This window comes from Ursus americanus, chromosome 16 (genome assembly GCF_024610735.1).
Source record: "Ursus americanus isolate L20-20 chromosome 16, mUrsAme1.1.p, whole genome shotgun sequence".
NCBI lineage: Eukaryota > Metazoa > Chordata > Mammalia > Carnivora > Ursidae > Ursus > Ursus americanus.
This window is the reverse complement of record NC_142142.1, coordinates 16,748,390-16,770,550: the sequence shown is the minus strand read 5'-3', so window position 1 is coordinate 16,770,550 and position 22,161 is coordinate 16,748,390. Positions and strand designations below refer to the sequence as shown.

General features: G+C 44.0%; 1 pseudogene; it reads right to left on the bottom strand.

Annotated features, from left to right (window-relative positions):
- Positions 1-450: 450 nt before the first annotated feature.
- On the bottom strand, positions 451-991 carry LOC123803859 (peptidyl-prolyl cis-trans isomerase A pseudogene; annotated as a pseudogene).
- Between the last annotated feature and the right edge of the window lie 21,170 nt (positions 992-22,161).

The window sequence follows — 22,161 nt, the reverse complement described above, 5'->3', positions numbered from 1 at the left end:
AAATGTAAACAGTTTCCAGCAGTGTCTGCCACGTGCAAAGCATCGGTAACTATTAGCGGGATCTGAAAATCCCATGGTCAGAGGATACGATCCCCTTGTTAGCTGTGAATTTTTTTCCATTTCATCTGGAGTCTGAGGAAGATCCAAGTCCTGTTGGCTACTCAGTGGTTTCCAACTGTATCACTAATACTTGTAGCTGAGTTTTAGGTCAGTTTGATATTATTTCTTCTTTTTCTTCTTTTTTTTTTGTTTAGTTTTTATTTCATAATCATAAACTTAACTCTGCAATGCAGCTGGACTTCAAGGGGAGTAAGGAAAATATGGAACCTATAGAAATGCAGGGAGAGCACAAAGATTATGGGATACTTCGAGTAGAAGGGGGTGAGGGGTGCTCTCCTGAGCTGCAGAAGGAATGGTCTGGTAGTTAAGATAAAACACAAGTCAAATGTATCAGAGTTGTCCACAGTCAGTGATGGTGATCTTCTCACTGGTCTTGCGGTTCTTGCACTCAAAGCGCTCCATGCTTTGCAAAATATTCGTGCCCTTTCACCAAGACCACATACTTGCCACCCAACCGCTCAGTGTTGGCCGTGCAGATGAAAACCTGGGAGCCAGTTGTGCTGGGCCCAGCATTTGCCATGGACAAGATGCCAGGACCCATATGCTTCAGGGAGAAATTCTCATCATCAATTTTCTCCCCATAAATGGACTTGCCATCAGTGCCATTATGGCACGTGAAGTCGCCACACTGGCACAGAAATCCCAGAATAATCCTGTGAAAGCAGGAGCCTTTAAAACCAAATCCTTTCTCCTCAGTGCTCAGAGCACGAAAGTTCTCTGCTGTCTTTGGAACTTTGTCTGCAAACAGCTCTAAGGAGACATGGCCCAAGGGCTTGCCGACCAAAGTGATGTTGAAGGACAGAGTGGGGTTGACTGTGGCTGGGCAGCGTGGGGGGCTCTGGGGGGGCGGGGTCTGCAAGACCGCCACCATATCTTCTGAGTGAGATTTTTATTTCCTTTTGACTAAGGTAAAAGTTTTAACCTAGGAACAAATTGTGGACTTGCGCTGGAGAGCAGAATGGCCCTCCATCCTGGCTGATCTTCAGAGTCACCTGGGGTGAGGGGAGGGCTTGTAAAACAGCCCCAGCTCCACCAGCACTCACTGAAGTGCCTGGGGCACCTGGGCCGGGTTGGAGCTCAGTTTGAGAACCACTGCTCTGTGCCACATGCTCCTTTCAGAGGCGGTGAAGGCCTGGCTGCCTATTCTATTACCTTCTTTTTCCTCAGCCTCTGTTAACACCTTTCTTGTTTTCCTTTTTTTTTTTTTTTGTATTCACACAGTTGACAAAAGCTTCAACTAAATCACGTAAACGGCAAGGCTAATCTTGACATTGGCCAAAATTATAGGATCACGTTTGATGGGAGAGAGGAAAAAGGTCTTTTCTAAACATCTAAAAAGAACGTTAATGTTTATACTCAGTGTGGCAGCAAGTGGAGAAAATCAGTCCTTTTGGCCAAGAGAAGTCTTTTGTGTTAAGGTTAAAAAAAGCTTCCTTTAGGAGGAAATCTGGAAATGTGAATTATAGCTCTAGCCCTGCCAAAATGGGCAGGTTGATTAAAGCTCCCTAAGCCTCAGTTCTTTCCTCTGTGAAAAGCATACAGTGATGACATTACTTGTCCTGCTTACTTCATTATGTGGTAGTAAAGAGCGAGGGAGTCAAACATCGGCCGGGATTTATAGAACACAAAGAACAGAACAGGGGGAAGAGTCACAAATTCTGCATCTGCCCCAGCTGCCTTGTGATCTTGGGCAAATTAATTTTCACTGAAGTCCCTTAGTTTCCCCAACTGCAAAGTGGGACCAGTAATGCCTAAATGCTGACCTTGGTGGGATGTCATGGGGACAAGGTAGAGGGTGTTTGCGAAAGTGTTTGAAAAGGCTAAAAACCTGCATCACACTACAGTAGTGTTATAGTCTTCATTTCAGAGATGATGAAACGAAGTTAGTGTGAGGTGACAACCCTGAGCATTCAGGGCCGAGCTGGGGCTCTGGCCAGGCCTGGTGCGCTCAGTGTCTCTGCCTCCTGCAGACATCCTCTATGCCCTGTTTAACAGCACTGACTTTTCTTTACTCTCGGTTGCTAATCATCCTGAGGTGAAGGCAGGCCCAGACCCATTCTTTGGGTGAGGCCAAGAAGAATAAGGCCGTTTGTATCTCTGCTCAGATGACCGGAAAATCCTTTTATCCTGCTTCACTGAAAGCATCCCAGATGGAAACTTGGGGACTCCAAAAGCATAGAGTGCCATCTAGTGGCGACACTGGTAAATGACTCCATCTTTTGTCGGTAGCTTTATTGGCATGGAGGTAACAAGAACAGATTTGTTTTCTTCCTCTCTTAAATTTGTCTACCCTGGCAACCACCAAATGGAAACTGTTGTAATTCTCCACCTTCTCTGCTTGTAGATCAGACTTCAGAGCCGTGCAGGATGCAGACTGGGAAGCTCTGCAGGCCTGAACTGCTCCAAAGCTATGCTTTCCATGCTTAGGTCCTGGCTTGCGGTTTGATGTGTCCATGTGATGCTATAGGCTGGTGATAGGTATTAAGGAGGGCACGTATTGCATGGTGCACTGGGTGTTATATGCAAATAATGAATCATCGAACTTTACATCAAAAACTAGGGATGTACAGTATGGTGACTGATATAATATAATAAAAAATATCATTAAAAAAATGTGTCCATGTGACTGTTTTAGGTTGAGGAATATGGGTGGAAACACTAGGCTTCGCTTGTAGGTCGGGCTCATAAAACTTCCCACATGGAGTCCTCCATGCTTTTTCTCCTACTGCGGTTTGATGCAGATGGGCACGGCAGTCTGGGGATTCATGCCTAACTGTGTGGCACTGCTTAGTGAGTCAGTCGCTGGACCAACTGGCTCCCCTTCTGCCCACCCCCCACTGGGCCATCACTGTGGGTTCTACTTACAGGTGGTGTGGGAGACTGCCCACTGTCACTGGGCATCTCTGCTGTGACTGTCAGGAAAAGCCTGTGGTGCCGTGCTGGGGTTTGTGTCATAGTCACTACCGTGACCATTTCTCCTAGTCTTGGGTCTAAGAAAACTAAGGATCTTTGCACTGTAATCTTTTAAAATTCCCCCAAAACAGACTTCAATTAAAATTTTTTTTATTTGAGAGAGTGAGCAAGTGAGAGAGCGCACGAACGTGGGGGGGGGAGGGGCAGAGGCAGACAGAGAAGCAGACTCCACCCCGCCTTGGGGCTCCATCCCAGGACTCTGGGATCATGACCTGAGCCAAGGCAGATGCTTAACCCACTGAGCCACTCAGGCACCCCCGACTTCAGTTTTTATTCTGCATAGGCTTGTCCAGCAGGGTCGATTCAGGTGTGGCCCCATAGATCTCGGGCAACCATTCCGCAGCAGAACCTTCATATCAAAGCGTGTGCAGACGTAGCCGCTCTACCTGCTTCACCACTTGCTGGTTCTTACCGTTCGAGCAAGCTACTTACCGTCTCTGCCTGGTCCTCTCTTCCATGAAATATAGATAATAGTAAGATCTACCTCATAGGGGTATCATGTGTTATTGAGAGGATTAAATGAGAGAATATGCTTAGAAGGGGCTTGGCATGTAGGAGGTGATCATGCCTAATAATTTAAGCAGAAGCTCCATTTTCTAGCGGCAGGGGAATCCCTTCCTCATTACGGTAGTTCCTGGCCTGACGAGCTGGCTTCTACCGCGTAGGCAGCTACAAGTCAGGGAAGGGAAAAGGAAAAAGGAAGCATTCCAAGCGTGAGGCTTTTCACTCTGTCTACTGAGTGACTTCTATGCTTGCCAGACTCTGTGCTGAGCAGCAGGGACGCAACGGTGAGTGAAATGCACGGGGTCAGTACCTCCCCAGAGATCATAGTCTAGTGGGGATACTTTTTTAAAAAAGATTTTATTTTATTTTATTTTTTTTAAAGATTTTATTTATTTATTTGACAGAGAGAGACAGCCAGCGAGAGAGGGAACACAAGCAGGGGGAGTGGGAGAGGAAGAAGCAGGCTCCCAGTGGAGGAGCCCGATGTGGGGCTCGATCCCATAACGCCGGGATCACGCCCTGAGCCGAAGGCAGACGCTTAACCGCTGTGCCACCCAGGCGCCCCTAAAAAAGATTTTATTTTTAAGTAATCTTTACACCCAATGTGGGGCTCGAACTTGCAAACCTGAGATCGAGAGTCATGTGCTCTACTGACTGAGCCTGCCAGGCGCCCTGGGACACATAATTTAATCTATTAATTTCACAATAAATAAATGAAGTGGGCTCTGATAAATAATATGAAGGTAGGGTACATGCTGTGCAAATGTGTGACAGGAGCATCGGCCTGGACTAGTCTGAGAAAGTTGTCTGCTGCCTGGGAGATGCCCGGCTCATCAGCAGCCAGTTTGCTGGTCTGAGCCTAAAAGGACACTGCCCTGAGGGGGAAAAGTTCTGGATAAAGGAGACCCCACCGGGAGGTCTTGGTGGCTGGTTGGGAGGAGCAAGTTTGAGTAAGTGTGGTGTCTGCTCTTTCAGTTTGTTTCCTCATTCCTTCCCCATTGGTTCTGGGTTTGAGTTTTTGGGAAGTGGAGAAGAGGTGTGGGAAGAGGAGACAGACTCTGGCACTCATAAGGTAGTGGCTTGGCTTTGCTCCAGAGTATAGGTTAGACACGTCTCGGAAATTCTTGGAAAGATTCTGAAAGTATTTTGCAGAAGTTGAGGTTCGCATACATAAGTAGAGGCAGGACCTCACTCACAGGTAGAGTTCGAAGCTTGGGGCCGTATAGGACCCATGCAAATTTCAAGTATATTCTTCCATTGCCTGGAGCAGTTTAGACTCTGGGTTTACCAGGTGCTGGGTTGGCATTAATTTTATGTGACACAGCTTGTGCTTGGCTCACAGTCTGGAAGGGGATACACAGAACTCCAGTGCAACACTGACCTTGAACAGGAATTTTGTGGGAAGTTCCAGGTCCCCAATGACTTCACAGTTTTGCAACACTGGGAGGAGGAATTGAGATCTATATTATTGATGTGGTTTAATCATGGCAGGAAAGACTCAATGAAAGTTACTCTTATATGCTTGAACCTTAAGAAATGAATAACTGCAGCCATCTGCCCATTAAAAAGGAAGGCAGAGGACACTTGGCTTGTCTTTTTTCTTTCTTTTGCCCTGGAATAGTGATCTCCATGTTGTTTTGACAGAAACACTTCCATTCTGGAATCTACTTCAATGAGTTTTAATCTTCTAATTAAATCACTCTTGTGGATTATCCCAATACATGTTCTGGGATGAAATATTTTACAAGACTTTACTTTAATGAATCCCACTGGGATCTAGTGGAAGCCTAATTAGCTCTCTTAATTGGTGTGTTCTAAACGGGGATGCTCAAGCCAACTGCTGATGCTATGTCCTCACTCCGCTAAGAGCTTCCGCCCCCAGTTTTTGGCAGTTATCACTTACCCAGACAGATGGTGGATGGGCCCATCATCCCAATGACTTGTGTACCCAGAAGAGGACAAATGCATGTTCCACTCAAGAATATTAATTATCTCTCCAGAAAGTGGCTTTATGAATTAAATAAGGTTTGCTTCCAATTTTTGTTGTCACTATGACATAACTCTGGGCCACTTATGCAAAGCTGTGATATCAGTGGAATACTTTACACTGTGTCTGATATTAGGCTTTACAGCCTGTTCATTGTCTTAGGCCCAGTTCATATACTAGCTCCATGTCAAGTCCTTTGACCTCCACTACAGGGGTAACATGGTGTCATGGACAGACTATGGGTTTTGAAGCAGCACTTAAATTTGTATACCATTTCCGCTTAAAGTTAGCTTTGTGATGTACGAATTCCTTAATTTTTCGAATCTCACTCTCCTGAGCTATACAAAGGAGTGAAAATATACTCAGCAGTGTTATTGTGAGGATAAAATCTGATACACTAAACAATAAATATTAAGGAGAAAATATCATTTCTTCATCTGTGCTTTTCAAAGCACATGCCTTATATCTCCACCTCGCATTTACGTCATTCTGTCTTGTATTGCAAGTAGCTTTAAAATTAGCATGTACAGGCTAGTCATGTAATAGCATGTGATGGACCCAGGCATGTAATGGTTCAACAGAATAGAAGTTTATTTCTTGCTCTTGCTCTTGCTCCAGAGGTCCATGGTAGGGGATCTCTTCTATGTAATAGAAGAAGATGTGGCTGAAAAATTTGGATTACAAGGCACATAAAGATTTAAGACATTAAGCAAATACCATATTAAGGGTGTTATTTTCCCACTCAACCCTTTTCTTTTAGCTAGTCTCAAGGTAGCTATCCTCTTCATGAAAGGGAGAGAGAAGCATGGAGACTAGCTAGAAAAGAAATGAACTTCAGAACTGTGTCTCGGAAAGAAATTAGGTTGTGGTAATTGACTCATAAAACCAACTGAAAGCAAATTGTATCCAGTCCGGTTGTGTATATACCTGTCTTTTGCTAGAATGCAGGTTCTTGAAGAGGAGAAATGTTGATTAATATTATCTGTATCTCCTTTTACAGTACCTGGTAATTTATAAACGCTGAATCGATTTGAAGCTCATGGATCCTTTGAGTGAGGGGTACATTAGTATTGGAGACTTAAACCAGCGTTAGGACACTGCCAGGAGGGAGGGGTGGCTATAAGCACTCGAGGCTAGTGATAAGAAGTGGGTCAAGGTAGAATTCCAGAACTGCTGCAACTAAGGAGGATATGATATTTATTAAATGTGCCCCAGAAAATATTTTGCTATTTATACATTCACTATACCTTTAAAGAGAGCAGGTAATATTCAATGGCAGGTGTTTTGTTCCTTTTAATAACTTGAAAACTTTGGTTCTATGCTTTTGGATATAAAGGGAGAAAAATAGGGAGTTTCTGGGGTAGGGAATGAGGTGAGGACAGCTGTTGGGGTGAGGTAAGGGGCAAAGGAAGGAGGAGGAGGAAGCTGAGACAAGAGAGACTGACTGGAAGCAGGTGAGCTGAAGGGTCCTCGAGGCTCTGTGGTGAAGGGCGTCAAGGAAGCGGTGAGGAGGCTGCTTCTGTGCTGTGCTGTAACACCTCACCCCACCCCCGTCTCCAGCTAAGGCAAGCAGCCTTCATATGCACAGGTGAGGGAAGCAACCTTGTGCACTCAGAGAAGAGGAAAGCTTCCATTCTGGCAAAAATGGAGTAAACTAGAGAGAAGTGTGGAAAAACAGGTGCCTAGAAGGTGAAGCAGGAGAGACTAGGAGATGAAAGCCCCACTTTTCTCCCCAGGGCTCAGGGGCTTTGTGCTTCTACAGTATGTGCCTTGTACCTTGAACCCCACAAGCTGGTGGCCCCAGCTGGTGTTTCTTTCTCTGAGGAGAAAGTGTTCAGAATTTGAATCTCTGAGCAAGTGCTTGCAGTGACAATACTCATTCCTTCTGTGTCCCACAAGGTGAAGGGGCAGTTTTAATTACTACACAAGCTGTGGTCCCTAAATACCTCTCTGGATCCTACCCTACTTGGGCCAAACTACCTATGAGTGTTACAGCCTCCTGCCACCACAACTGGAGGTAGGTCAGAAGGCCCTCTGTCCCTGCAGCTGAGCAGGGCAGGGAAAATAAGCATTCATCGTCTGTTGGGTTCTAATCAGGTTTCAGGATCTATTCTAGGTATCCTAGCATTTTTAATCCTTGCAGAAACTTTACAAGGAGGTTTTATTATCCCCATTTCATCTATGAGTAAACTGGGCTCAAAGTGTGTAAGTGACTTGTCCAAGAACACATGGCCAACAGAAAGCAGACTTAGACTCATATTCAGGTTATTATTTATTGTGCATATGGCTGTCTGTATTATACATGTTTTTTACATCCACAATGTGTTACACATAATATGTACATAAAACATGTACATAATATGTACATAAGTGCTGGGGTTCCAACAGAGAGCAAGACACCACCCCTGCCTTACAGAGCTCACAGTGTAGCTGGGAACATAGGCAAGGGGAATAGGAGTTAAACATATAGAAACCAAGGAGGCAGGTGCTGGCTTACTGCAGGTTTCCAGGCAGGTCTGAAGAAAGGCCGAGGGATCTGAAATTAAGGGAAATAACAAGAAAGTAACTCAAGTGAAGAATCTTGGAATGGAAGTTTCGTTTTTTCAACCTTCATTTTTTTTCATTTAAGAATAAGCAAAATAGTGTCCTCACTGTTCCGCTGTGAGGACACCATTTAATCTGAAAATATACTTGAAAAAGCTCTTCCAGTCATTCATTCTTTACTCATGCAACTTATGCATTTTTGATGCCTATAATATTCTAGGACTATGCTCGGTGCTGGGAACACTCTGGGAACAAAGCAGATGTGGTCCCACCCCGCCTTCTTGCAGCTGTCAGCCTATGGGTGGCACACACATTTATCCAATGATCACAGAAATATTTAAACTCTAACAAATGCTCTGCCTGTTACTTAAAATTGGAAAGACAAAACAAATAAGCATGGGGGGAAAAGTAAGAGACAGAGAGAGGGAGAGAGAGAGAGACAAACCAAGAACAGACTCTTAGCTATAGAGAAGAAACTGATGGTTTCCAGAGGGAAGCGGGTGGGGGATGGGTGAAATAGGGGGTGGGGATTAAGGAGGACACTTGTGATGAGCACTGGGTGATGTATGGAAGTGTCGAATTATTATACTGTACACCTGAAACTAATATAGCGCCGTATACTAGCTAACTGGAATTTAAAAAAATATTACATTAAAATAAAATGAAACAAATAAAAAAAGAAAAAACTGTAAAGAAAGATGAAAGGCTGAATGTCAGATATTATGAAAAACCAGTGTGAGAAGGAGTTAACAGAACACAAGTGTTCGGGACACTTGAATCCAGGATCTGTTCAATCCTGTTGAAGGCAGGCAGCTTCTCTTTCTGCTACACAATACCCAGCCTGCACATGTTTGGTCAAATGGTGTTGTGGATGGAACTCACTTTTGAAGTCACGTAGATTGGAATTCACATTCTGGTTCTGCTCTTTACTAGCTGGGTCACACTGAGTAAGTTACTTAGCCTCTCTGTGCCTCGGCTTCAAATGAGTAAATGGGATGGATGATGATGATGATGAAGATGAGAACTAACGTTCATTGAGTTTCCTCTGTGTGCTTAGCAACGTCCTGAGTATATTAATACATCTAACAAGATTGTTGTGAGGATTAAAAGAAGTAGCATATTTAAAGTGTGTAGCACGGTTTGTGGACAAAGCAGGAATCTAAACAGAGAAGCCAATATCAGTGGTGTAACAAGGGTGGGGTGGTTGAAGTGTCCGCTGCCCATGTAAGCAATAAGGGGGTGCTCTGTCTGTGGAGAATTTATGAAACAGTAATAAAGCTGTCTGGAAATTGGTTTGCTTTTTATTGTCACCATAAACTAGCAATTCTAAACAATGTCAGTTACAAAATACTTGTCCCTGAAAAAAAGAAAGAAACAGACCACTGTGGATACTGTGGAGTTTGAATAATTTCAACATGCACATACATGCATCATCTAGTACATTTGTGTTACTTATCTTTTATTAAAAATTGTAATTTATGTGGAAATTAATTTGGAGAACTTCCAGTTATTCCATGAGCCCCTAACACACATGGACTCAGCTACACAGGTGGGTTTGGAAAGTAAATTCGAAACCATGTGGAATTGTGTTAGCCCATTTTGGGCATATATTTCTGCCTTTAAGCCGTAGATTCAAAATAAAAATGGATAGCACAGGGATTGCAAGACGAAGAAGCAGAGTTTGAGTTACTCCAGTTCCTTCCTTCTTTGTGCCAATCATTCTTGAAACATTGTGCAGTTCAGTCTTTTGGAAGCATTTCTTTACATGTTTATGACCCTCTCTTTTAAAGTAGCTAACATAAATATGAAGTGTTAACCCATACTTGCTCCCTTTTCTACTTTAATTATTTCAGTTTTAATTTTTATTGGCATGAGTAGATATGCATAGTGCCAAAAAAGAACATTTTTACCACTTGCATTCTTTGTTTTATCATCCTGATTATTTGTTTTATTTCATGATTATTACCAAAATTAAATTTATTTTATGGAGGAAGGAGATGTTAAAAATTGATCCCCACCAGATGTCAGATATGCTGGGTAAGGACCATGAATGTTACTTTCTTCACTACTCTTATTTCTTAGGTCACTTAGAAGCTTCATTGTCTTTGCTTGCAGAAACCTGTCCATAAAATACTATTGCTCTGGCCTCACTGCTTCAGTTTTGCCTTGGAAGGAGGTTGAGGTGGGGGTGAGTGATGACTCATTGACTTTTCTGTGGCCACAGAAGAAATTCCTGAAACGCAGGCAATTAGTGACTGAGGGGCAGATCATTTATGCTAAAAGCATCAATCATGGGAGCGGAGGGATGTGATGAAAATACAGGAACACCTATAAACCTCTCGCCTGAGGCAGAGAAAGAGCGAGGGTGTTCATTGAATTGAAGAGCTGTAGTGACAGGGGAGAAATTCTCAGGCAAGCTTGGGTCTCAGTAGCACCTGAAATTGCTTCCTAGACACTCTTTCTGTGAGAGATGATCTGGGTAAGGGAGTGTGCACTGCCTCTTCCATATTCATTGTCACTTAGCAATCTTTATGACAGATTCGGGTCTGTGATGGCGGTGGGCTGGGCTGTGCAGTCCATTGTGCAAGTTTCCACTGAATAGTTACCGTTCCACCTGGGCTACATTCTCTCCTAGCTTTTATTGAGTGCCTGTGTTGTACAGGTGCTGTGCTAGGAATAATTCTTACATATACTCTTTTAAGAACTTGTGAAGCACTATTAAGAGCTGGCAATATGTGAAGCAAAAAAGCTGGGCTTTGTTGTTACACCAAGAAAACTAGGTTCAAATACAAGCCCTGCCTGTTCCTAGCTCGGTGACCCTGGACAAGTTGCTTAACTTCTCTGAGCCAGCACTTCCTCATCTGTAGAATGGGAATAAATAATAACAACCTCCCTAAGTTGTTGAGAGAAGTAAGGGCAGTAGGCTAAGTAAAGCCCAAGCACAGCACCTGATACATAATAGATCATAAAATGGGGACTGTTTTTACTCCTGTTGTAAACAGAGAAGACCTAGAGAGGTGAGTGACCTGTTTAGACTGTAACAAGCCAGCAGCTTTTACTACTCTGCATGTTTATTTCTTACTAGGTTGCACTCTGCTATGGTTTTCCTCCAGGGGTTGGTGAATCCACACTTCTTTTGTGAGGTGTGGTCTCTCCCCCGTGTTGGTGCCGATAGAGGTGCTGGAATCACATACGGACATAACAGCCCTGTGAGAACCATGTGGTTAGAGCAAGAAGAGAGTATTTCCCAGAAGAAGCTGAGGTATCCCAGATATGGAAGATGTGCGGGTGCTGGATAGACAGGAACAATGGGTGTCCACTCAGTGATGTTCTGCATTTTGTTAGCCGTTCAGAGCTACTAGAGACAACATGCGTGCCCTTAGAATGCCTGGCTTTCTCCCGCTAAGTGATATGTAGTCTATACAATACTGGGATTTGTGAGGCTGGCGCTGACTGAAGATGCTTTGGTGCTCTAATGTTGAAACACATGATGGAAGAATTGAGAAGCTCCCATTTAGAAAATTGGTGGGAGAGTCCCAGGACCTGCATCTCTGAATTAGGGGTCAGAGTACTGGTGGCATCTGATACCTCCCCAGGAATCCCCTTAATTGCTTTGGTTAAGGAAAGGGGCTAAAGCCAGGAAGGGTAACAAGATGCTGCCACGGGAAAGGTCTTTTTTTATTTTCTTTTTTTCACTTCTAACTTAAAAAATTTAAAAAAATTGCAAAATGTACTCTTTGAATCCATGTGGGAAATCTCCATCCCCTTTCCCATGATTGGCAGGTCACATTACATTGATAAAAGTTCAATGTGGCCCTGATGTTCTATTTCCATTGTTACTTCAGGACCTCGGAGAGGGTTTTGGTCCTATGAACTAGTTCACCTGTTTTATTTGTAGTCTCGCCTGCCTATAACCAGCTACGGAATCAGGAGCTGCGTTTAGACTAGCTGAAGCTCCAGATTAGAGAAATAGAGAATTCGGTCTTGTGTCTAATTCATTCCTTAATACACGTAGGCTTAATAAATGCTTCTTGAATAGATGAATAAACAGAGATGCTCCCACATTTCAGAGGCAGTGTTGTGGCAATAGATTCTGCGATGGAGCGTAGTGTGCAGGATGGTTATTAAGGTGTGACCTCCAGATAGACACCTATGGAAAAGAGGGATAGGAAGCAGGACTGGGGACAGGAGGAAGCTATTTGAAATGCAGGTCCAGTGACAGCCTCAGCCAACCATGGGGGAGCTCTGGAGCAAGAATGGCTCTTCAGAGGTATCTTTAGTTGGGCCAAGATCACCAGTCTTTACACCACTGCATGCGTCAGTCATTGTATGTGAGTCTCCCTAGGAAGGATGTGACTGTGGGCCAGGCAGCTCTCCGTAGCAGAGGTAATTCCTGGGGCTGACACTTCCCACAGCTGGGTGACAAGTCCTTTACTGACAGGGGATGTAAGCAGAGCACTCTGTGACCACCGCACGAAGGTATTTTGTAAAGGGTTGGGGTATAAATGACTGTGTGTGTGTGTGTGTGTGTGTGTGTGATCATTACCATTCATCAAACTGGAAAAATGGGACTTCAACTAGGGTGACATAATGGCCTTTGAACACAAGGTGGTGCTGTAGTGTCAGTTCTGAGGCGCTTTGATGGGGCTAGGAATTCTTGGAAGTAGGACCATCCTATTCTCTTTAGAAAGAAGAAACATAGCAAACAGGCTCAGATGCTGTTTTGAAGTTGTTTTCTACCCAAACAACTGACTCAGAAGAGGTGACATACCTTCCTTTCTCCCTCCCTCCTTTCCTTCCTTCCTTCTGAGGATATTCACCTCAGTACCAGCTGCTGGGCTCAAGGCTCGGGCTGATCACTGGGGTAGCACAAATGACAATGCTTGGCTTCCCCTTTGGGAGTTTTGATGGAACAAGGAAATGGTATCTGCATTCCATAAGCATAGGCCTCATGGGTGCTACATTCCCAGATCGGAGCTTAGGAAGTGATAGGGGGTCTGGAGGGGAGTTAGAAGCCTGGAATTAGTTTAGTTCTCCATCAAGAAGTAGCTGTAGCACAGGGGTTCAGCCTGTGGTTCTGAAGTCATATGCTTGGCTCTATATCTGACCCCTACTACTTTCCAGCTGTGCGAATTTAAGCAAATGACATGATCACTTAATGCTTTTAAAAGGTGTCTTGGCTAGAACTATAATTATAGTTCCTCCATCATAAGGCTTCTGTGAGGATTAATTGAGAGTTAATCCATGTAAAGGGTTAAGTGCCTGGCATATGACAGGGCTAGCTATTATTTTTAAATATTTTCTATTAGTTCCCAAATGTTCTTTTTTTAAAAGATTTTATTTTTAAGCAATCTCTATACCCAACGTGGGGCTCATACTCATGACCCCGAGGTCAAGTCACATGCTCCACCAACTGAGCCAGCCAGGTGCCCCTAGTTCCCCCATGTTCTTGAGCATCTATACTTGGCCAGTCCTATGCTAGTTGTCCGGGAAGCAAAGATGAGCACCCTCACGGAGCTCCCAGGAGACAGGTGCACATGTCAGGCATTGAAAATGATGTGTGAAGTCCAGGACTGAGACACAGGCAGAGTTTATGGAAGCAGGAGGAGAGGCACCAAACTCATTCTTGTTGGGGAAGGGACATCAGTGAGGAGTTTGGGGAAAGCTGCCAGACTGGGGTCCTTCTTCTTGAACGGTCATGAAAAGATGAGTAAGAGTTCCACCAGTGGGGATGGAAATGGATGGCTGGGTAAGAGCAATCCGGGAAGAGGGGACAGAAGGGAAGCTAGTGACAGAAATTTGTGAGCAGGGAAGACCTGTTTAGTGTTGCCAAAATACCAAGTTTGAATATGAAGTGCCTCACAGAGTTTGTCATGACTGGTGACAGTGCTCGGAGGTTTTAAGTAAGACAGTGCATCCTGTGAGCAGGCCCAGCGGTCAGCAGATTCGGTGTTAATGGATGAGTGAGTAAAGGGTGAGTAGGATTTTAGCAAATCAGTGTAGGGAGTTTTAGTGGATGGGGCTCAAGGTGGATGATGGCATTGGCTCAGGTCTGGAGACTCATTGTAAACAACAAATACATGTAAATGTGTCTATATTGTGAAGGCAATGCATGCTTATTATAAAAATAGTCAAGTAGTACAGAAGGCCATATATTAAAAGGTAAGACTTCCCCTCCCATTTCTGCAATCTCCTAATCCTGACTCCTGGAGGTAACCGGTGTTAAGAATTTCCTTGGGTTTCTTTCCAAACAACTGTGGGCAGACTCACCTACAGAGAAAAAGGAGGTGTGGTGTTGAGATGCTGGATCCTGGAGCCAGCCTGCCTGGGTTCCTATGATAACTCGGAGACCCTGTTAGTTTCATGGGCTCACTGCAGTTACATGACCCCCCTGGGCCTCAGTTTCCCTATGTGTAAAATGGACATCTACGCCATAGGGTCGTTAGGAGGAGTAAATGAGTTAATATATGCAAGGCACTTAGAGTACCTGGCTTAGAGTGTTTGTTATTTTTATAGAGTATAAAAATGCTTTGCAGTATGGCTTTTTCTGTTACTAGAGAATCTTGCACACCTTTTTACATCGGTAAACAGTAATCTACCGCATTGCTGTTAATGCTGTGTGGCACTGTGTGGTATGGATATGCTCTAGTTTATTTAACCACTCTCATATTTACGGACATTTACGTTGTTTCCAGTTTTCTGCTACGATGGCTATCATTGTGTCCTTGTTCAATTATTTCCGTAAGGCAAATTCCTACAAATCACATTTCTCATAGAAGGGACAGCCCCATCATCCACTAACTATTCTTTTTCAGCAAAAGCAACTGGCAACTGCTCTCCCGCTCGAGCACATCTCTCGAGCACATCTTGAGGGACGGTCAACGTCTTTCATCTACAGCTGTGCACCAGGCTGGGTCCCTGCCTCGAATAAACGGTTTAATGGAGCCAATGGGAAACTGTGGGGAGGAGTCAGGCCAATGGATGTAAGAAGTCCCTCTGGGAGGCAGGGGGTTCTACTCCTCTCCCCTTTCCTTCCTGCTCTCACCTTCTCCCTGAGATTCAGATTGAGGGAGAGCTTTTGGGAGTAGATTTGGGTGATCCTAGTGATGTGGAAGAGTGATGAGTGTACAGGAACAAGCTCTCCTGCAGCTCCCTTGCTTTCTGGCGACGTGGCTCTGAGTGAACATTTGAGCCCGTAGCACCTGCATGGAGCCCTGTGGTCTGGCGGTAACCCAGGGGCTCACAGACTTTCAAAGAACGTCTGGTATCTAGAAGAGGGTCCAACACCAGCTCCTCTGGCAGTGGCCAGATCTGTCACAGCACTCAGGCTCTGCCTACTCCCAAGCTCTCTGGGGCATGTTTCCACTGGTGCAGAGCACCACCCCTCCCAGCCTGTGAAGGACTGATGCTGGACCTCACCTCCACGCTGGGAGGCACCCTCCGGCCAGAAAAGGGGAATGCTGTCCTCCCCGCGAGCTGCAGTTTTGTTTCCTGCAGTTCTCAGTCTTGTTTCCTGCAGTTCTCAGTCACTCCCAGTCAACCATGGTCTGGAAGCAGACGACCCTTCTTCCCTCCGGTCGTCAGAATACGTCATACGCTGGACTATGTCACAACGCCTGCGTCATTTTCTCACGTCATCTCCTCACGCAGGCATTTTATCTCTCACGTTATCGCAAGAAGAGGGGCGAGTCCTGCACAATAAGGTATTTTGAGAAAGAGAGACCACATTCACACAACTTTCAGTACAGTATGTTGTTATAATTGTTCTGTTTATTATTAACTATCGTTGTTAATCTCTTACTATGTCTAATTTGTAAGTTAAACTTCAACATACTTAGCGTTAACTCTAAACAGGGTGAAGAGCAACTTCATTTAAGTAAAACGATGAGTTTACTCAGGAAAAGCAGAGGAGCTGCAATTCGGGCCTAGCAGGCGGTGGTGAACAGTAGGCACGTCTGCAGAAACAAAGGGAAGGTCTGCTTTGATTATGCTTTAGAAGGAAATTGGGAGGGTTGTTCTGAGCAGAAGTTCACTGGAGAAGGACAAGAGTTGGAGGTGGTGGCAGTCCAAGTGGCCACAGGCTGCAATTCATGCGTTCTTACTGGGGCACGGTGGGCTCTTCCTTCCTTTATTTAAAGACAAGAGATAAATTCCTATGTGAAATGTGCCCTCCCTTGTTGAAATGGTTATCCATTCTTCCTGCTGGTTCTGTAGGCTGTGGGACTGGTGTGTGCAGGGCTTACGACTCCATTTTAAATGAGGTTTCCTTTTATTTTCACGGTATTTATGTATGGGTAAAACATAGTGTATATAGGGTTCGGTACTACCTGTGGTTTCAGGCATCCACTAGGGGTTTTGGAACACCCCCCCCCCATAATAAAGGGGGACTTATGTAGTTGTGTGAAGAAAACCTCAAGGGCCCCAGTGTGATGAGGAGACTGCTTCTCTGAGCTGGCACTGGGAGGTGGGCATCTCCCACTCTGGAAGAATCCCAGTGATGGAGGCAGGGACAACAAGGGTGATAGATGCAGTGGGGAAGAACTGTCTGAGGAATACTCCAGAACTAGCCCCCCCACAGTGATTCAGAGCTGTGGGGAATGAGAAGCACTTGTAGGAGTCCAGACACATTTAATTTTCCAAATTTCTTTTTCCTGGAAGTTATGAGCAGGGCTGACAACCACCCTTTCCTTCTGAAAAGCCCTTGAACTTCCTGGGATGACCCCTCAGGAAGGAGATTCTGGACCCGCACATGAGAGCATGTATGTATAAAAACAAAAAAAGATGCTGGTATTTGCACCTTGAATTGGGGAAGTAGATTTTCCCAAATTGTTCTTCTAAAAACTTGGACCAGTTTATAGTTCCATTGTGTATGAAAGTGCCTATTTTCTCTCATCTTTGACAATAGCGAGTATTATTAAGCTTTACTTATTTTGCCAAACTTGTAGGGATTTAAAGTGGTATCCCCATTTTGATTTAATTTGTGTTTTCTTCATTATGAGTGTAACTAAGCATACTCGTATCTACTTATTGGATGTTAGCATTTCTGTTTGGTTGTGTGGCTTCTCCTCATTGATTTGTAAAAACTCATTTTATAGTAGGGAAATTGGCCCTTTGTCTAGCAATTGAGTGGCCAATATTCTCTAAAGTTTCTGTGTTCTTTAAGCTTTATTTTCGGGGTGCCTGGGTGGCTCAGTCAGTTAAGTGTCTGCCTTCAGGTCAGGTCATGATCCCAGGGTCCTGGGTTCGAGTTCCACATTGGGCTCCCTGCTCAGCAGGAAGCTTGCTTCTCCGTCTCCCGCTCCCCCTCCCCCTGCTTGTGACCTCTCTTTCTGTCAAATAAATAAATAGAATCTTTTAAAAAAAAACTTTATTTTCTTGTGCAGAAGTATAAACATTTTATATAGTCAGATTTAGCAGTCTTTTCCTTTAGGGCTTCTGGGATCTATGTCATACTTAGAAAGGTGTTTCTTCACTCCAAACTTCTTAACTGATTTCTTTTTCTGTTACTTCTCTAATTGTATTTCTTTGCTTTATGTAAATGTTTTTTAAGTCTCTCTGGAATTTATTTTGGTATAGGAAGTGAGGTAAGAATCTAGCTTTATTTCCTTTTCTAAAATGGCCAGCTAGTTACCCCAGTGTTATTTATCAGCTAATCTTTCTTTTCCCTGCTGATTTGAAACACCTCCTTTTTTCATACGTCAAAGTGTCTTGCTCTCTGTACTTCAGACATCTGGGTTTTGTCTCAATCTCTGTCACTAATTTTATGTGATTTTTGCAAAGCTCCATCCTCATGGGCCTTAGTTTACTCCTGTGTAAAATGTAGGGTGGGAGAGATGGTGTTTGAATCCCTTTCTAGCTTTTACGATGTAGGTTAATGCCACACTTCCATCATGATATCAAATCCTCCTTTTCAAGTCTTTTCCAGTTAATTGTGGAGACAGGTTCACCAACCACCCAGTGCTCAGGGCCTGTTGCCAGGGCAGTGTCTATGCCCTTTTATTGTTACCTTTCTTTTCATGAGATCATTATGTTTGAATCTTTGAAAGCTTAAACCCTCTCTTACATGAATTCTTGTGTGGCTTCTTATAGTGAGACAGAAGGAAAGAAAAGGGTCTTAATAAGAGGTTCTTAACTTGGGTCTCTGGGGAAGAAGGTTATGAAGAAAGTGATGGGAAGTTATTTAAACACTTTACAAGCTTTTGGAAAATGGGACCCACAGACTAATTTCAACATTACTTTCCTTGGTTTGGGTTAGAAGACTGTCTACACAGTAAGCTCACAGTAGTTTATGCTGCTGGTGGTGGTAGGGTATATGAACAAACATTTACTGAGTTCCAGGTGTTCTATATACAGAATTGATTTAACGCTTTACAAACCTTGCTAGATCAGTACAACTGCCTTCATTCTGAAGATGTGGAAGCTAAGCAGTAACTTGCCTTAGACCACCCAGTAGGTGTAGGGCTCAGTAGGTTTTGAACTGGAGGATTTGAGCTCAGGTCCATACAACAATTCTTCCCCGCCCCCCCACCCCCCATACTTCCCACACTACAGTTTCCCAGGGGAAATTCTGATTGGTAGTTGAATATGTTGATTGGTAAGAAAGGGCTAATGGATCTATTTCCTTTGGTAGGCAATCATGGTACAAACCTGTTAAGTGTTGGCCCTGATGGAATCCATGGGCTCCAGAGGTTGATGCCTTTGACTGTGGGATTAAAGTAACTGTGTTGACCAGACTTCCCACAAGGTGGCGCTGCAAGCTCAGCAATGGAGTCGTCCTTCCTGAAGCAGCCCCCTTGAGCCCCTAGGTGCCTCTGGGGACATGCACACAGATTCATCATCCCCCAGCAGATGGAATTTCTCTTTAAGCTTACTCTGAACTCTGACCAGGTGGGGCACAGGTGAGTTGGTTCTCTTTGGAGTTAAAGAGGGCTTGGGGTGATCCTCTCCTTTCCATGACCTTCACTGGTACAGGATCTGTGTCCTTGGCAATTAGGTGGCCCACGGTGGGGCTCCTATGCTGTGGGGTGGTTGCATGGCTACTTATAATAGATGGTAGATTTCAGGTTGAGGGAGATCTTTCTGATTTTGTTTTTAATGTGGTACAGATAGGAGCATTTACTAAATGCAGACTGGAAGGTCCCCGTGGAAAGGTGAGAAGTGAGTTTGAGACCCTGGTGTGCTAGGGTTAAGGCAGCAAGGAGGAAGCAGCATAAGGGAAGGGAACTATTATTTATTGAATGCTTATTCTGTGCCAGTCACTGAGAGGGAGCTTTCCCCATGTTGTCTTACTTAGTCTTCACACTAATCCTGTGAGTTAGCTACTGTTATTGCCCTCATTTTATAGATGGATAGACTTGCCTTGGACAGTTGAACAGACTTGCCCAAAGTCTCTAAGCAGGATGGCTTTGCAGTTAAGATTCTGTAGCAGTCCATGCTCTAAGGACCAGATCCCAAAGACTTGGGAAGAAGGGGTACAAGGAGGAGCTCTAAAACCCATCATTTAGCAGTGAAACCAGTACCATACTCACTTTCTTGAAACCTTGGTTCCTGTAAATGTTCAAGAAACTATTTGTAAAAAAAAAAAATGAAGTGGGGGAGGGATGCGGTATTATCATCATTTTACAGGTGAGAAAACGGAGACTCAGTAAGCAGTACAGTTAGGGTTCAAATAAAGTTTATGTGACTCAGAGTATCTGCTCTTTTAAAAAGGTAAATATCATTGGAATATGCGAACTCATCATTCATTCACTCAACAAACACTGACCAGGCAGCAACTAACACCAGACATGGTAGCAGCAGCTGCTTTCACTTAGGATTAGACCTTTGTACATATTCTTTAGTCTTCCAGGTTCATCCTTGTATCATCCATCCTGGTGCAGTGTCCTGCATCATAGACAGTCAATAAAGGCTTATTGAATGGAGTGGAATGGAGTTGAATTGACCTGATTAGATACACCTGGAGTGCTTGAAGTGCTCCAGGTCCTTGGACTTTCCCAGTCTTATGAAACCAACTATTCACTTTGATTTAATGTGGCCAGCACTTGTTGAGTGACTGCCATTTTATTCTTTTACTATTTGGCTAATTTTGGCCATATCACCCAGCCTGCTGCTAAAATTAGATTGCACACTGAAATATAAAGCTACGCTAAAATCTAAGGCAAGGGCAGGAACATATGAGCTTCGTACTGGAGGTAGAAAGGTGGTATTTTGTTTACTATAAAGCTGTTTTGAAGTCTGGTTATTCTTTTAACTAGTGTGTGAACTTGCACAGATAACATACCTTTCTGAATATCAATTTCCCCCTTTGTAGGATGCATTCTTCATCCCACTGGATCATCACCAGTACCAGCAACTTGAGGACAGTCTGAGTGCAGGGTATTATATTTTCAGTTCCAGACAGAGGACCTGGCAACTAGTTAGTGCTCAATACATATTGAGAGAAGGACACTGTTTTTCAAAGTTGGTAAGGCAGATTTCCAGTTTTATAGATAGGGAGACAGGTCCGGGGGGTTTGTTGAATGAGAGAATTAACTTGAGATTTATTCAAGGTTATGCATCTAAAAGCAGTAGAAGCCAGATTTTCTGAATACTGGCCTTGTAATGTACTGATCTGAGTTTTCCTGTGAAAATAACCTCCTAAGGGATCTATGTGGTCTTTCGTAACTCAAGTATCCTATGAGTTTAGGTCAATCACTTTGGTAAGTGGAAGAGAATATGATCGAAGATCATAAACAATGACCAGGATTAGTATAGGCATTTGGAAAGTTGAATTCATTCATTCGTTCATGCAACAATGATCCTTTAAGTACTTACTCTGTACCAGAGCCCATGTTATATTTTGAGGGTAAACACAAAAATGAAATACAGTTCTAGCTTCCACTGAGCTTACAGTCTGGTGGGAAGTAGAGAAAGCAGCAATCACGAACAGGCTGTTGGTGTTAGGACTGGGGGAATGGAGGGTATGTGGGAGTGAGAGGGAGAGATAGGAAGGATCAGAGAGGGCTTCCTGGGAGATGTGTTGTGTGGGGGGTTGAGAACTTAAATAAGAGTAGAGGCCAATGAGAAGAGTTGGAAAGAAGAGTTTCTGTGACTGTGGAGTATGGTGGGCTGTTCATGTCCTCTGTTAATGCTCTTCTGCTGGGAAAGAGGGAGAGGAACATGTAGTCTCTGAGGTGAAGTATGAAGGATGCATTTCATTTTGTAAGAAGGAGGTCCACACATACTTACTTGGCCACCAACTCAGAGCATTCATGTTGACACAGGCCCCTCTCTGATGACTCCTGTGTCTAGGTTGATGGCTTTGGTATTTTGGTTTGGGTTCCCTAGAATCAGACCTTGAGACAAGGATTTGAACGCATTTGGTTTATTGGAAGGTGGAAGGAACATAGAAAGTGAGGAGGAGCGATGGGGGAAGAGAAGTCAGTCACTTAAGGGAGAGCTTTATGTCAGTTGTCATAGTGGGAAATTGTTGCTTTATTCCATGGAGACACTCTAGGAAACACTGCAAAACACATGTCTTAGAATTTTCTCAGCCAGTGGAAGAAGGAGCTGGGGTATTTATAGTTACTGGCTAAAGCCTCCATACCCCTCCCCTCCCTGGTGTGTGTGTGTCTGTGTGTGTGTGTGTGTGTTAAATGCCAGGCATTTCCAGCATGTGCAGTGGGTTCTTTTAGCTTGAAGTAGCCCTCCAAGAAGAGAGAGGTGATAACATGAATGTAAATAGTGAGGGATCTGAGGGGTCTGGACAGAGCACTGTCTCTTATTCTTGGGGCCTTAGCATCACACTGTTATATATTGTATTATCATATTGGTGATGATTCTGTCAGACGTCATCGAAGGTTTTCAGTTGTCAAATTCCTTCTAGTTCCAGGCATAGCCCTTCAGATGGGCAAAAGATAGATACCTAAGTTGTGGACAGAGAGCGTGATCTTGGTGGCTAATCTGGAGAGTTCCTGGCTTACTGCAAACTTCACAGGAACTCATCTATAAATCCTCTTGCCTTTCAGAGTGTTTGAGCTCCACAAATAAGGCAT